This window comes from Chiloscyllium punctatum, chromosome 27 (genome assembly GCF_047496795.1).
Source record: "Chiloscyllium punctatum isolate Juve2018m chromosome 27, sChiPun1.3, whole genome shotgun sequence".
Lineage (NCBI taxonomy): Eukaryota > Metazoa > Chordata > Chondrichthyes > Orectolobiformes > Hemiscylliidae > Chiloscyllium > Chiloscyllium punctatum.
In genome coordinates, this window is record NC_092765.1 from 74,981,213 (window position 1) to 74,997,925 (window position 16,713).

Consider the following 16,713-nt stretch of genomic DNA (forward strand, 5'->3'; position numbering starts at 1 on the left):
CCCCCTCTACCGCAGGAACCTCCTCCAGTGTTTGCAATGCTTCCTAATATGTGTTATTGTCACCAAGCTCTATTGATGTTCCTGTCTCTGTAGGCTCTGCCAGACTGTCCAGCTCTCACGTCCATTTAATTTCCAGAACTTTCGTATCCGACATTAACTACAGCCTTTCACATTTCTGTTCGTTCCTCAATTCTATACAACTTTGTAATCTCAGTAACTAGTACCATTCCATAAAATACTCCCTCTCTGTGTAAACTGCCCCATCCTACGCTGAGAAGCCTCACTGTCCTTTTGATAACCTATGGTCCATTCAGATCTCCCTGTATCTTCCCTGACTCCATTGAATACAGCCCATCTCATGTTGTAATCCTCATATGTTACTCCCTATCTCAGTGATATTCTTCATTCCATGCAATTCTCGTTCTCTATCTCCACACCTTCCAACCCCCCTGATCGAGGTAAGGTTATTGATCCCTTGCAGCATGTTTAATACCTGTAGCAGACTCCAGCTCCTCAATGCACTCTGTCGCTGTAACCTCCTCAAATACTACAGCTCACTGTCTTTGTAACATCTTCCAGCATCTCCAACCCTCTTGATTTCTGTAACCTCCTCCATAGCAGCACTCCACATCTCTGTAACTGATGGGAATGCTGCAAACCTGCCTTCATAGACCCCACTAACTCTCTGAACTCCTGCGGCCTTACAATCCTCAGTATCTCTTGACTTCTTCAATCGCGACAATTCTCCTTGGCTCAGTGAACTTATCCAGCCCCTTTGAACCTCCCTATCTCACTGATCCCTGCAGATCCAAGTACTGTCCTTGTTAGTGTATGCCCCAGCACTAATAAGCCTCCCTATCCTATAATCTCCATGAGCTCCAACCACCATCCCTATCTGTGTACACTCCAGTCCCTACAACCGTCCCCATTTCTGTAAGTCCTGCAGCTCCAGTTGTCACCCTTTTCTGTGCAATCTCCAGTCCCTCGAATCTTCCCTTTCTCTAAAAACTCCTGCAGCTCTGACCACCACCACTATCTGTGTAATTTCCACTGCCTACGCCCCTCCTTTTCTCCAAAACCTCCAGTCACTCCAACTGCCACCCATATCTGTGTAATCTCCAGTCCCGACCACCTTCCAGTCTCTGTATCTCCTGGAGCTCCACCTACCAGCCCTATCTGTGTAATCTCTCCCTATCGCTGTAACTTCTTCCGGACTGATAATCTTCTACCTCTATGAGACATGTTTCATCCCGACAACCTATCTGATCTCTTACCACCAACAGTGATCTCAAACCATCCGAACTCTATAACATCCTCCAGTCTCCCTGCTTTTCTCTGTAAGCTTCCCTAGTGCCGGCATTCCCCATTATCTCCGGTTACAGATTCTTGCTCAGGGGAACAACATCTCAGTACCGAACCTGTAAGAACACAAGGATATTCGGTGTATGAATAATTTTGCCTTATTTTCTACAATCTAATAAGTTCAAGTACAACCTTTTTCACCTACTCTCATCAATATCCTTCCATTTTGAGCAACAGTCTGTTGAACCTTCTCTGGGCTGCCTCCAATGCAAGAACATTCCCCCTCAAGATAGGGGACCGAACCTGTTCACAGTATTCTCAGTGTGAGCTGACTGGAACCCTCTATAGTTGTTACAGGCTTTCCCTACTTTTATTCTCCATTTCCTTTGGAATCAATCCCAGCATTCCACTTGCCTTCTTTATGACCTGCTGACCTTGTATACCACCTTTCTGAGGTTTATACACAAGGCTCCCCACCTTACTCTGTGGTGCAGCTTTCTGCAGTCTGTCTGAAACCAAGAGGTGACTGCAAAAACTTGGAAAATGCCGGAGTGCATGGTAAACGATATGGCAGAAAGGACAAATGCATACTTAGAAACCTATGGAATAAGCACTGTCCACAAGACCATCGGATACAAGCATAGAATTAGGCCATTCAGTCTATCAAATCTGCCACACCATTCAATTGTGGCTGTATTTTGTCTGAGCCCCATTCTCTCAGCTACTCCCTGTAACCATTGATCTCTTCGTTCATGAACAGCCTATCTATCTATGAGTTAAATGCACTGAATTACTTACCTCCACAGCCCTATGAGGTAGTGAGTTACACTGATCCATCACCCTCTGGCTGAATAAATTCCTTCACATCTCCATTCGAAAGGGTCGTACCTTCACACGGAAGATGTGCCCTTGGCCCCTAGTCTCTCTGCCTAGTGGAAACATCTTCCCCACATCATCTCCATTTAGGCCCCTCAGTATTGTGTAAGTTTGAATGAGTTTCAGCCACTGCCTCCTAAACTTCATCGAGTACAGATCCAGAGACTTTACCTGCTCCTCATATGACTAGCATTTCATTCTGGGCTCATTCTTGGAGAACTAGTTCTTGTACCCCTTCACATTTTTTTCCAGACTGTTAATGCATGACATGTACAGCGTGGTCCCAACACTGACCCCTGCGGCGTTCCCCTCATCACCAGATCCCATTGTGAAAACAACTCCTTTATACTCACTCCCTGTCTTCTGTCAATCAGCCAATCCTCTATCCATGCCAAGCATGTTGTTCTGAACCTGAAATTCCATTTCATAAACCCTGCCGGATTTGATTTCCTGTCTGGCTGTAAACAGCAGAGTAGATAAAAGGGAGGAACGGTTTGTCGGGAATTTTATAAATATTTCAACAAGGTCCCAATGAAGAGGAGGATAAGCAAAATTAACATGTGTGGGGTTGGAGGGAATGTACTGGCATGGTATGGGAATTCTTTAACTGAAAACTAAGCGGGAATAAATGGATTAGTGCTTGACCCCTAACTATTCACATAGGGATTCGATACATTTGATGGATGGACAAAATCGACTGATTCCATGTTTGTTGCTGACATCGAACTCGATAGGAATGTGGGTTGTGTGGAGGAAGCAAAGGGGACATGAACAGTCCATGAGTTTCCCTTGTTCAAATTCATTGATGGGATGTGGCCATCACTTGCTCGGCCATCATTATCTTCCCATTTGTACTTCCCTGGAGAAGGTGATGGTAACCTGCCTTCCTGATGCACTGCAGTCCTTTTAGGTGCAGGGACAGATACAGCGCTGGGAGGATGGAGTGTGGCTTGGCAGTCACTTTGGAAATGCTGGTGTTCCCGTGCACCTGGAACTAATGTACTTCCAGGGTATAGTGGTTCTGGGTTTGTGAAGGACTGTTGAAAGAGCCTTCCTGAGTGACCTCCGTGCTGCTTGAAGATCTTTTATTTATTTATTCACTCGTGGTCATGAGCATTGCTGGATGTATTGTTGATTTGGAGTTGTCCCTGATAATGTGATGGTGAGCTGCCTTCCTGAGCCACTGCACCAGCCGATGGAAATGCTGTTATCAGTATCCCCTCCAGCAGGCGCCACAACACTCCTCATGTCTGTAAATGCATACAGACAATGCAGCTCTTCCTGTATATGTGACATCTTCCTCTACCGACAACACTTATTGTTCATCAGAATGTCTCACCACCTCCATTCCCATCTACACTCATGATCTCTCAATTTTTTTTATTCTTGTTTAAACTTCTGATCATCTATAACCTCTTCCTTTCTAAATTTGTAACCCCTAGGTATCTGCAACTCTCCATATAACTGTAATCAATGACAGCACAGATTCCCTTCCTTAAATCACTGTGAATTACAGCGGCTGGTTGTGCTAAATTGGTACTTTTCATCCCCCTTATCTATCTTAGCTCTTCCAGCCGCTGCAATCCCACTAATTTGCAATGCTCCCATTCTCTGTACCTCCTTATGTCCTGAGGGTCCTTGAATATCACGAGTGCTTCAAACATCTGTAACCCCCCCAGTTACTGCGAGTCTTCTAACTCTGTAACATCGAACAGTCTCCAGTACCGTACAACACTTACTGGCTGTCAATTTGAATTTGTTGAAGTCTTCACATCTCAGTAAGTAGCTCACAAAAAGCCCTTTAGAGTCTACAAGGCTCCGTAACCAACAAGCCATCATCTCTCTATTTATTTTGCCTCCCTCAGTGCTTACAACCCTCCCTGTATCTTCCAGTAACCTGCTTTAGACACTGCAGGTCTGCCTACCTCTCCAGATAACCTGTTCCATCCCCGACAGCTCGCTCAATCACTGTAACACCCTCTGTATACTCTCAACCTCCTCTTTTCCTCTGTCCTCCAGGCACAGCTGCGATCCTATGTGGGAGCAGTGTGGAGTGGGATATTATACATCTCAGCTGAGGCTTGAGGCCTACCATTAGCTGGGAATGACAAAGGGAGAAAACCTGACCTTGAGAAGCACAAAGCTGGAGAATATAAATCAGCAGCGAGGATCGAGGCCGACTGGGACTTGGTGTTGGAGAAACAGCAGAACAGGAGGCTCTAAATCAGCACCAAGTCACAAGGGAGTGACCACGTGAGGGAGCAACTTGAAGCAGGAACATGAGGCTCACACTCACCTGGGTGTTACAGAAGCACCAAAGTGGGAGGATATAAATCAGCACTGAGGATCAAGGCCTAATCGTGCCTGGGAGTCACAGAGACGGTGACCCTGTGAGGGAGCAGAGTGGAGTGGGAGCTGGAGGATTACACGTACCTGGGAGGCACAGAGATGGTGACCCTGTGAGGGAGCAGAGTGGAGTGGGAGCTGGAGGATTACACGTACCTGGTAATCACAGAGACGGTGACCCTAAGAGGGAGCAGAGTGGTGTGGGAGCTGGAGGATTACACGTACCTGGGAATCACAGAGACGGTGACCCTGTGAGGGAGCAGAGTGGAGTGGGAGCTGGAGGATTACACGGACCTGGGAGTCACAGAGACGGTGACCCTGTGAGGGAGCAGAGTGGAGTGGGAGCTGGAGGATTACACGTACCTGGGGGTCACAGATACGGTGACCCTGTGAGGGAGCAGAGTGGAGTGGGAGCTGGAGGATTACACGTACCTGGGAGTCACAGAGACGGTGACCCAGTGAGGGAGCAGAGTGGAGTGGGAGCTGGAGGATTACACGTACCTGGGAGTAAGAGAGATAACTTTCTGCTACTTGGACCTGCCTGCACCGAGTTTGACAGAAGGGCTCGAGCCATCACAGAAAAGGCTATAAGTTTCATTGGCTTATAATGACGCCGTTATTAGCGACTGTCAGTTAACTGCTGTAAGTCAGCAAATGTATTTTGTCAACTTCTGAAATAAGAGTTGAACTCACAACTAAGAGGAAGAAGTGAAATTCTGAGCCAATATAATAAATTATCCTCAGTAAGCCATAGTGGAATTAGAGAGTTAACCATATTGTTATTTCCCTGATATTAACTTAATTAATTACTAAGAATGAAGTTACTCTAGACATGTTGCATTTTAAGACATGACAAGACATGTTTGTCAGATGGAAAATGTGTTCTGTTACATTGGGATGTTATAGCACCTGCTCGTGTCCTAGTTGGACACTGGGTGTTGGAGTTCAGACAGTGACTAGAGACTCAATGGGACATCTGTGATGCTGAGAATTAGGGGGATAGCACATACACAGAGCAGATCACCCTGCAGACATGACAGCTGAGAAGAAGAAAGGGAACAGGGGAATAGACAATCGAAGAGAAACATTCAAGGAATGGGATAATATCCTGATATCTCCGTCCCAATTCAGTTTCCTGGTTTGGAAGCTGATGAAGGTGCTGGATGCTCAGGGAGGGCAGTCGGAGCCATGTCTGCTGCACCACAAGCAGCCTGACTCTACAGGAGGTGGGGGGGGGGGATGTGGGGGATAAAGAAGGGGGAGTAATAGGCACAGGGGAGTCAGGAAATTGAAGAAGGTGTCAGTATTCCTGTAATTCCAGGATAGTGGAGTGAAGAATGTCGCGGTGTCTGCAGGACATTCGTCTGATGGACAGTGAGCAGCCATGTTGGTAGGAATGACCTGGGAGGGAAGGTTGAAGTGGTCTGGGAATCAGAATTTAGGGAGCTTGGTGGATGGTAAGCAAGCAGGACCTCAAATTTAGCAGTCCCTTGGTTAATGCCAGTGCCGTGTCCAAGTGAGAACAGAACTCGGAGTTTTAGGTAAATGAGAGTGTGACTGGAACGATGGTGCAGCAGGAAGGGCTTCAGATTCCTGGGACATTGGGACTGATTCTGGGGAAGGCAGCAGCTGTACAAGCTGGATGAGCTAACGTGACAGAAACAGGACTAAATCTCTTACGGGGTGTTTGGGAGTGATTGAAAATAACTTGGCGTCTGCTTAGGATCCAAAAAGGAATAGTAGAGGAGTCTACCAGGAATCTCAAAATAATGGGAGATATAGTTGGTACGAATTTACAACAACAAGTTTATCAGTGCAAGATGGAATGAGAAAGAAAGCCTTATGGACATGGACATGAATACTCGGGATGTAGGGCGTTCCAGGTGCAGATTGGTGTGTGGAAATCTGATGTACTGATCACAGAGAGCTGGCTCAGGGAATGGCAGGCCTTTGTGTTAAATATTGCCAGGTATAAAGGATTCCAAAATAATAGTAGGGAAAGGAATAGATGAAGGTTGAAGTACTGGTTGAGATTAGCGTTAGTTAAGGGGTCCAAGAGAATGAGGATCCATCCAAGGACGGAATGAATTTGGCTGGAGCTACAGAACAAAATGTGTACAATTACACTGAGGTACAGTCTATCAGCCAGCCACCATTGGAAAGGATGGAGAGAATAAATATGCAGGGGCATTTGAGAGCGATGATAATACTACAGAATAGTTATACTGAGAAACTTTATTTATCCAGATATTGACTGGGTTATTGGTGGTGTTGGGTCATGAGGGGCCAGTATCCCTGGATTATATGGAGGAGAGCTCACTTCAGGAGTATGTGTCCAGCCTAAGAGAGTATGCACTGTTGGACCTGGTCCTTGGGAAAGAGATGGGGCAAGTGGATGCAGTGTCAGTAGGGGAACGTTTTGGGGTGCAGCGATCATTTTATTGTAAATTTCAGAATGATGATAGAGAATGATATACAATAATTGAGAGTGAGAAACATTAGTTGACTGCGATCAGCCTTCAATAGGGCAAGAATGAAGCTGGGAACCTTTCAACAAGGCCAGTGAAATGATAGTTTTAAATAGCTAGATCAGATGGAGCTGGGATTGTGGAGATGTGGCTGCAGTGTGCCCACGACTGAGAACTCGATAATCAAAGGTTTTCCCCATTTCTACAGGAAGGATAAGCAGGCCAACACAGTGAAGTAGCATTGTGTAAAATGATGGGATCAGAATTATTGTGATGCTAATCAATTCGCACACTGCTACTCCCTGCCCTCACCCCTCATCCCTGTGTATTGATCCTATCAGATGTTGGTAACCTTTGAAAACTTCAGAAAATAGCACAGTACAGAGGAGATTACTCTGTCCACTGTCTGCATTGGACAAGATATAACGTTGTTTGAAGCCCCAGTTCTGTCTCCCCAGACAGTGTCGGACTTCAGCTGTAGATCCCGGCACCTTTTTAAAATGGTTTGAGAGTTTCTGCCTCTACTCCACTTCCATGTGTGACTCCCAGATCCCGACCATACTCTGGGTGAAATAACAACTTTCCTCACAACTTCGCTAATATTTCAACCAATTACATTAAATATACACCACTGGTAACTGAGCTCTCCAACAGGAACAAGGTGTTCTCTCCCTTTCTACCCAGGCTCCTGACAATATGTGCACCCCAATCAAATCTCCTCTGAGCATCCTCCGTTCCAATCGTTCCCCATAACTGCACTTCCACTGTCACAGGGAGGAGAATCTCCTCTGGACCGTCTCCAGTCCAAAGCCATCCTTCTATGTGATGGGGTGACCAGAAATGTACACAGTCTCCAAGCTATGACTGGGCTCATTATTTATACAGTTCCAGGATAAGCTTCCTACTCTGAAGTTCCGTATTTTGTCTGATAGAGGAAATAATGCCAATTGTTGCATTAACGAGATGATTGATGTTTCCAGCTACCTTCATTTATCCGACCACACAGACTATTCTCTCATTTATTGTCCATTCCTCTCTTTTGTTGATGTCCCCAAATGCATTGCCTTGCACTTCTCTGGGTTGTTTGCTCCATTCACCTGGACCCCATAGTTGCTGTTTTTAAATAGGCTCCCATGGGATCTCTCGTCAAATCCATGTAAGTCACATGCAGTTACAAGTTACTGCCTCAAACCAACACAGTCAGATTAATTACACAGAATCTTCCTTGAACAAATCCCGGGACTTTCTCAGTGACCGTTCATCCACTGTCTCAGAATTCCAGCCGCGACCTATTGTCAGTCCCTTGCTCGACATTAAACAAAGCTGCAGTGTTAGCCATTCTCTAGGCTTCCGGCACCATCCCTGCATCCAGTGAGGATTGGATAATGTGGGTAACTATAAGGCAGGGCATTTTCCTCGGCTTTATTTAACAGTTTGGAACATTGTGTTACCCCTTTTTGAGGATTTGAATCTCCTTATGATTCTCCGCTCCAAGTTTGTTGCTCCCAATATTTCACACTGCATCCCTATTTTGGTTCAGACAGACAGGGGTCTAAACCATCTTTTGATTTGGTCAAGTCCGATTTTAATCGGGTTTCCTGGAGGGTATCTCTCCACAAGGTGAAGTGCATTTTCTCATGATGCCATCCACAATCTGCTTCATTAACTACCCTTCCTGACCGTGTGCTCTTCCGCTCATCTGACACTAAGGTGATGATTTTTCCCTTTGTCATAACAACCACCCACTGCCTGGATTTCCCAGAATGCACCAGCCTCCCTGTTCCAGTGGCCATCTTTAAAAAGTCATTACACACTTGGATTATCACTCCGAAACTGCCCTGGACATGGCAGAGAGGGTAAAACTGGAGCTTCACTTTGTGGCCAAGCCTCAGAGGTTTTGGTGTATGACATGGTGCAGGAGAGGATCATTATCTTCCTCCAGGACTGGCAGGGGAGCCCATGACATTATACCCTGCCAGCTTGGTCCGAGGGGGTTCCCTGGTCAGTGCGGTGTCAGCCTTCTTGGTGAATGCCCAGCAGTGTAGGAAGCAGGTCAGTGACCGTCTCCCCTCCACCATGGTAAGTGCCACCATCTGCACTTAATGACCTCGCCCTCATGCTCTCTCTGTTACTGCACCCACCTCCCACCAAGGCTTATGTTCTCCCACTCTCACTGAATGCAGCATCTTCTCTCAGTCTTTCTCTAACCGCTTCTCTGTCACTCTGTGTTGGTGTTTGTGCTGCCCACTCACTCACTCAGGATACCTTGCCACCTTTCCCCAGCTGTCCCAGCACTAACAGCTGTACTAACCTTTTCCATCTCCCTTTATAACATTTGTTAATTTTCACATTCCAGAAGGAACCATTCCACAATCGGAGAGAAAGAGCCAAACGAGGCATGGCTCTCCCCAACATTCAGCTCCTTATTCCCCTCACAGGGGAAGGAGCCTGACTGACCACATACAAGCTCCCGGACTGGGATCTGAGTGTCCCCTTGTCTCACTACTGGGCACCGTGACAATGATATTGAGCTTCCTGGGTTTGTGTCTGTGCTAAACACCAAAACAATACAGCAGGAGGGTGAGCCTGGTAGCTCTGGCTGAGGGGTAACACTGCTAAAGACAGGGTAAGGCAAGGCAATAATTCTGTCAGCATTCAAATCAGCTCAAAGTGAATGTGTACAAACACAGAGTCAGTAGCCCAGACGGATGGTCCATGAGCTGGGTGTGTGCCTAAGCTCAGTGTCCTTGCAGCATCATTGAGTGTGTACAAACACGGAGTGAGCAGCCCAGAGGGATAGTCCATGAGCTGGGTGTGTCCCTGAGCACAGTGGCCTTGCAGCAGCATTGCAATGAGAGTTGTCAGTGGACCCTGAGCTGCAGCATTGAAGTACAAATGTATACTGTCAGTGGGACGGAGATATTCTGGGATGGCGTTGTGAGGCTGACGTGTCAGATGTCAGCATTAGTGAGTGTGGATTACATGCAGCTTCTCTCAGTGCAGTGTCCACCGAGACGTTGATGTCCAAGATAGAAGGCCGTAGGAGCGCGGGGCGAGATGGAGTCACCAGTTACCAGCTCGGACTTTCACGTCAAATTCTCCATATTGAGTTTCCCTACTGTGGGAGGGAGGATATGAAACTGCAAGTTGTTGAGGATAGACCCACTGAATGTGGCTGTTGATCATCAGTAATCATTCAGTCAACATCTCGCCACTCCCTTGTTTTCGAGATCGGTCCAGCACAGGAACAGGCCCTTCATCCCACACTGACACATGATGCCGTTCTAAAGTTAAAAAGAACGCTTTTGCTCCGACACCCCCATGTCATTCTATTCCCTACTTACTCATATTTGTGCCAAGATCCCTCTTAAACCTTGCTATATTGGCTTCTTCCCCTCTATCACTGCATTCCAGGCACTTACACATTCTGTCTGGAACAGCAAAAATAAACCTTGCCGATCATATCTCCTGAACTTTCTCCCCTTTACCAAAAACCTACGGTCTTGAGTAATTGAAATTTCTACTCTGGGAAAAAAAGCTTCTAACTGTCCTATGCCTCTGATAATTGTGTAAATATCTATCAGGTAGCCCCATAGCCAATGATACCCAGGTGCAAACAAACCATGTTTGTTCAATTTCTCCTTCTGACTAACACCCTCCAAACCAATCAACATCCTGGGAAACCTTTTCCATACCCTCTCCAACACTTCCACATCGTTCTGCTGGTGTGGCAACCAGTACTGTACACAATATTCTAAATGTTCCCGAACTAAGCTTCTCTACAGCTGCAATATGACCTGCTAATTTTCATTCTGGATGTTCCGATGCCTGTCTGCAAGTTTGCCGTCAGTCTTCTTGATCACCCTATCCACCCGTGTTACCACTTTCAGGGAACTGTGGAGCAGTACACCAAGATCCTTTCGGATGCTGATGCAATCAGTAGTTTTTCCATCCACTGTACACTTCCCTCCTGCATTAGACCTTCTAAAACACATCACGTCACAGTTGTCTAGGTAAAGTTACATCTGTGTTTTCTCTGTCCAAGTCTGCAGCCCACCTATATCCTACTGTATTCTCTGGCAATGATCCTCACAATATGCAACTCCGCTAATCTATTTACAGGTCTCCAATCACAAAACACTGTTCCACCATTACTCTTTAGTCTATGACCAAGCAGTTCTCTATCCATCTTACTAACTTACCGCTGATCCCCTTTCACTTCACCTTCCTGCCATAAGGAACCATATCAAACGCCTTGCTAAGGTCCAAATGGCAACATCCAGCCCCATGTCCTCATCAATCAACTTTGTCACTTCCTCAAAATGTTCAATCAAGTTTGTGAGACATGATGTTCCCCACACAACTGCCTATCACGAATAAGTCCATATTAGAGTACTGTTGGAGCTGCACTCATTCAGACAAATGATTATTCCATCATATTCCTGAATTGAACCTTGGAGAGTAGATTAGATTCCCTACAGTGTGGAAACAGGCCCATCAGCCCAAATAGTCCACACCAACCCTCAGAGGAGTAATCCACCCAGACCCATTTCCCTCTGGCTAAAGCACCTAATACTACGGGATATTAATTATGGCCAATTCACCTGAACTGCACATCTTTGGACTGTGGGAGGAAACCCACACAGACACAGGGTGAACGTGCAAACTCCACACAGACAGTCACCCCAGGACCTTGGTGCTGTGAGCTAGCAGTGCAATCCACTGAGCAACCGTGCTGCTCGTGATGGTTACAGTACAGTGGGAGTTATATCGGGCCGTGGTGGTTACTGTACAGTGGGAGGGATCTCGGGCCGTGATAGTTACTGTACAGTGGGAGGTATGTCGGGGTGTGATGGTTACTGTACAGTGGGAGGTATGTCGGAACGTGATGGTTACTGTACAGTGGGAGGTATGTCGGGCCGTGATGGTTACTGTACAGTGTGAGGTATGTCGGAGTGTGATGGTTACTGTACAGTGGGAGGTATGTCGGGACGTGATGGTTACTTTACAGTGTGAGGTATGTCGGGGTGTGATGGTTACTGTACAGTGGGAGGTATGTCGGATCGTGAAGGTTACTGTACAGTGGGAGGTATGTCGGGCCGTGATGGTTACTGTACAGTGGGAGGTATGTCGGGACGTGATGGTTACTTTACAGTGTGAGGTATGTCGGGGTGTGATGGTTACTGTACAGTGGGAGGTATGTCGGATCGTGACGGTTACTGTACAGTGGGAGGTATGTCGGGCCGCGATGGTTACTGTACAGTGGGAGGTATGTCGGGGTGTGATGGTTACTGCACAGTGGGAGGTATGTCGGGGTGTGATGGTTACTGTACAGTGGGAGGTATGTCAGACCGTGATGGTTACTGTACAGTGGGAGGTATGTCGGGGTGTGATGGATACTGTACAGTGGGAGGTATGTTGGACCGTGATGGTTACTGTACAGTGGGAGGTATGTCAGGGTGTGATGGTTACTGTACAGTCGGAGGTATGTCGGATCGTGACGGTTAATGTACAGTGGGAGGTATGTCAGACCGTCATGGTTACTGTACAGTGGGAGGTATGTCTGGGTGTGTTGGTTACAGTAGAGTGGGAGGTGTGTCAGGGGTGTGATGGTTACTGTACAGTGGGAGGTATGTCGGGGTGTGTTGGTTACTGTATACTGTGAGGTATGTCGGGGTGTGTTGGTTACTGTACAGTGGGAGGTATGTTGGGTCGTGATGGTGACTGTACAGAGGGAGGTATGTCGGGTTGTGATGGTTACTGTACAGTGGGAGGTATATCAGGCCGTGATGGTTTCTGTACAGTGGGAGGTATGTCGGACCGTGAGGGTTACTGTACAGTGTGAGGTATGTCGGAACGTGATGGTTACTGTACAGTGGGAGGTATGTCGGATCGTGATGGTTACTGTACAGTGGGAGGTATGTCTGGGTGTGTTGGTTACAGTAGAGTGGGAGGTGTGTCAGGGGTGTGATGGTTACTGTACAGTGGCAGGTATGTCGGGTTGTGATGGTTACTGTACAGTGGGAGGTATGTCGGGTTGTGATGGTTCCTGTACAGTGGGAGGTATGTCGGGTTGTGATGGTTCCTGTACAGTGGGAGGTATGTCGGGGTGTGATGGTTACTGTACAGTGGGAGGTATGTCGCGCAGTGATGGTTACTGTACAGTGGGACGTATGTCGGGGTGTGATGGTTACTATACAGTGGGAGGGATGTCGGTGTGTGATGGTTACTGTACAGTGGGAGGTATGTCGGACCGTGATGGTTACTGTACAGTGGGAGGTATGTCTGGGTGTGTTGGTTACAGTAGAGTGGGAGGTGTGTCAGACCGTGATGGTTACTGTACAGTGGGAGGTATGTCGGGGTGTGATGGATACTGTACAGTGGGAGGTATGTTGGACCGTGATGGTTACTGTACAGTGGGAGGTATGTCAGGGTGTGATGGTTACTGTACAGTCGGAGGTATGTCGGATCGTGACGGTTAATGTACAGTGGGAGGTATGTCAGACCGTCATGGTTACTGTACAGTGGGAGGTATGTCTGGGTGTGTTGGTTACAGTAGAGTGGGAGGTGTGTCAGGGGTGTGATGGTTACTGTACAGTGGGAGGTATGTCGGGGTGTGTTGGTTACTGTATACTGTGAGGTATGTCGGGGTGTGTTGGTTACTGTACAGTGGGAGGTATGTTGGGTCGTGATGGTGACTGTACAGAGGGAGGTATGTCGGGTTGTGATGGTTACTGTACAGTGGGAGGTATATCAGGCCGTGATGGTTTCTGTACAGTGGGAGGTATGTCGGACCGTGAGGGTTACTGTACAGTGTGAGGTATGTCGGAACGTGATGGTTACTGTACAGTGGGAGGTATGTCGGATCGTGATGGTTACTGTACAGTGGGAGGTATGTCTGGGTGTGTTGGTTACAGTAGAGTGGGAGGTGTGTCAGGGGTGTGATGGTTACTGTACAGTGGCAGGTATGTCGGGTTGTGATGGTTACTGTACAGTGGGAGGTATGTCGGGTTGTGATGGTTCCTGTACAGTGGGAGGTATGTCGGGTTGTGATGGTTCCTGTACAGTGGGAGGTATGTCGGGGTGTGATGGTTACTGTACAGTGGGAGGTATGTCGCGCAGTGATGGTTACTGTACAGTGGGACGTATGTCGGGGTGTGATGGTTACTATACAGTGGGAGGGATGTCGGTGTGTGATGGTTACTGTACAGTGGGAGGTATGTCGGACCGTGATGGTTACTGTACAGTGGGAGGTATGTCTGGGTGTGTTGGTTACAGTAGAGTGGGAGGTGTGTCAGGGGTGTGATGATTACTGTTCAGTGGGAGGTATGTCGGGGTGTGTTGGTTACTGTATAATGGGAGGTATGTCAGGGTGTGTTGGTTACTATACAGTGGGAGGTATGTTGGGTCGTGATGGTGACGGTACAGAGGGAGGTATGTCGGGTTGTGATGGTTACTGTACAGTGGGAGGTATATCAGGCCGTGATGGTTACTGTACAGTAGGAGGTATGTCGGGGCGTGATTGTTACTGTACAGTGTGAGGTATGTCGGATCGTGATAGTTCCTGTACAGTGGGAGGTATGTCGGATCGTGATGGTTACTGTACAGTGGGAGGTATGTCGGGTTGTGATGGTTACTGTACAGTGGGAGGTATGTCGGGGTGTGATGGTTACTGTACAGTGGGAGGTATGTCGGGTTGTGATGGTTCCTGTACAGTGGGAGGTATGTCGGGTTGTGATGGGTCCTGTACAGTGGGAGGTATGTCGGGGTGTGATGGTAACTGTACAGTGGGAGGTATGTCGGGTTGTGATGGTTCCTGTACAGTGGGAGGTATGTCGGGGTGTGATGGTTACTGTACAGTGGGAGGTATGTCGCGCAGTGATGGTTACTGTCCAGTGGGAGGTATGTCGGGGTGTGATGGTTAATATACAGTGGGAGGGATGTCGGGGTGTGATGGTTACTGTACAGTGGGAGGTATGTCGGACCGTGATGGTTACTGCACAGTGGGAGGTATGTCTGGGTGTGTTGGTTACAGTAGAGTGGGAGGTGTGTCAGGGGTGTGATGATTACTGTACAGTGGGAGGTATGTCGGGGTGTGTTGGTTACTGTATAATGGGAGGTATGTCAGGGTGTGTTGGTTACTATACAGAGGGAGGTATGTCGGATTGTGATGGTTACTGTACAGTGGGAGGTATATCAGGCCGTGATGGTTACTGTACAGTAGGAGGTATGTCGGGGCGTGATTGTTACTGTACAGTGTGAGGTATGTCGGATCGTGATGGTTCCTGTACAGTGGGAGGTATGTCGGATCGTGATGGTTACTGTACAGTGGGAGGTATGTCGGGTTGTGATGGTTACTGTACAGTGGAAGGTATGTCGGGGTGTGATGTTTACTGTACAGTGGGAGGTATGTCGGGCCGTGATGGTTACTGTACAGTGGGAGGTATGTCGGGGTGTGATGGTTACTGTACAGTGGGAGGGTTGTCGGGGTGTGATGGTTACTGTACAGTGGGAGGTATGTCGGACCGTGATGGTTACTGTACATTGGGACGTATGTCAGACCGTGATGGTTACTGTACAGTGGGAGGTATGTCGGGGTGTGATGGTTACTGTACAGTGTGAGGTATGTCGGAACGTGACGGTTACTGTACAGTGGGAGGTATGTCGGGCCGTGATGGTTACTGTACAGTGGGAGGTATGTCGGAGTGTGATGGTTACTGTACAATGGGAGGTAAGTCGGGGTGTGATGGTTACTGTACAGTGGGAGGTATGTCGGATGGTGACGGTTACTGTACAGTGGGAGGTATGTCGGGGTCTGATGGTTACTGTACAATGGGAGGTATGTCGGGGTGTGATGGTTACTGTACAATGGGAGGTATGTCGGGGTGTGATGGTTACTGTACAGTGGGAGGTATGTCGGGCCGTGATGGTCACTGTACAGTGGGAGGTATGTCAGGCCGTGATGGTTACTATACAGTGGGAGGTATGTCTGGGTGTGATGGTTACTGTACAGTGGGACGCATGTCGGGGTGTGTTGGTTAATGTCCAATGGGAGGTATGCCGGGGTGTGTTGGTTACTGTACAGTGGGAGGTATGTCGGGTCGTGATGGTGACTGTACAGTGGGAGGAATGTCGGGTTGTGATGGTTACTGTACAGTCGGAGGTATGTCGGATCGTGACGTTTACTGTACAGTGGGAGGTATGTCGAGCCGTGACGGTTACTGTACAGTAGGAGGTATGTCGGGGTGTGATGGTTACTGTAGAGTGGGAGGTATGTCGGGACGCGATGGTTACTGTACAGTGTGAGGTATGTCGGGGTGTGATGGTTACTGTACAGTGGGAGGTATGTCGGATCGTGACGGTTACTGTACAGTGGGAGGTATGTCGGGTCGTGATGGTGACTGTACAGTGGGAGGTATGTCGGACCGTGATGGTTACTGTACAGTGTGAGGTATGTCGGGGTGTGATGGTTACTGTACAGTGGGAGGTATGTCGGGGTGTGATGGTTACTGTACAGTGGGAGGTATGTCGGATCGTGACGGTTACTGTACAGTGGGAGGTATGTCGGATCGTGATGATTACTGGACAGTGTGAGGTATGTCGGGGTGTGATGGTTACTGTACAGTGGGAGATATGTCGGACCGTGATGGTTACTGTAGAGTGTGAGGTATGTCGGGGTGTGATGGTTACTGTACAGTGGGAGGTATGTCGGGCCGTGATG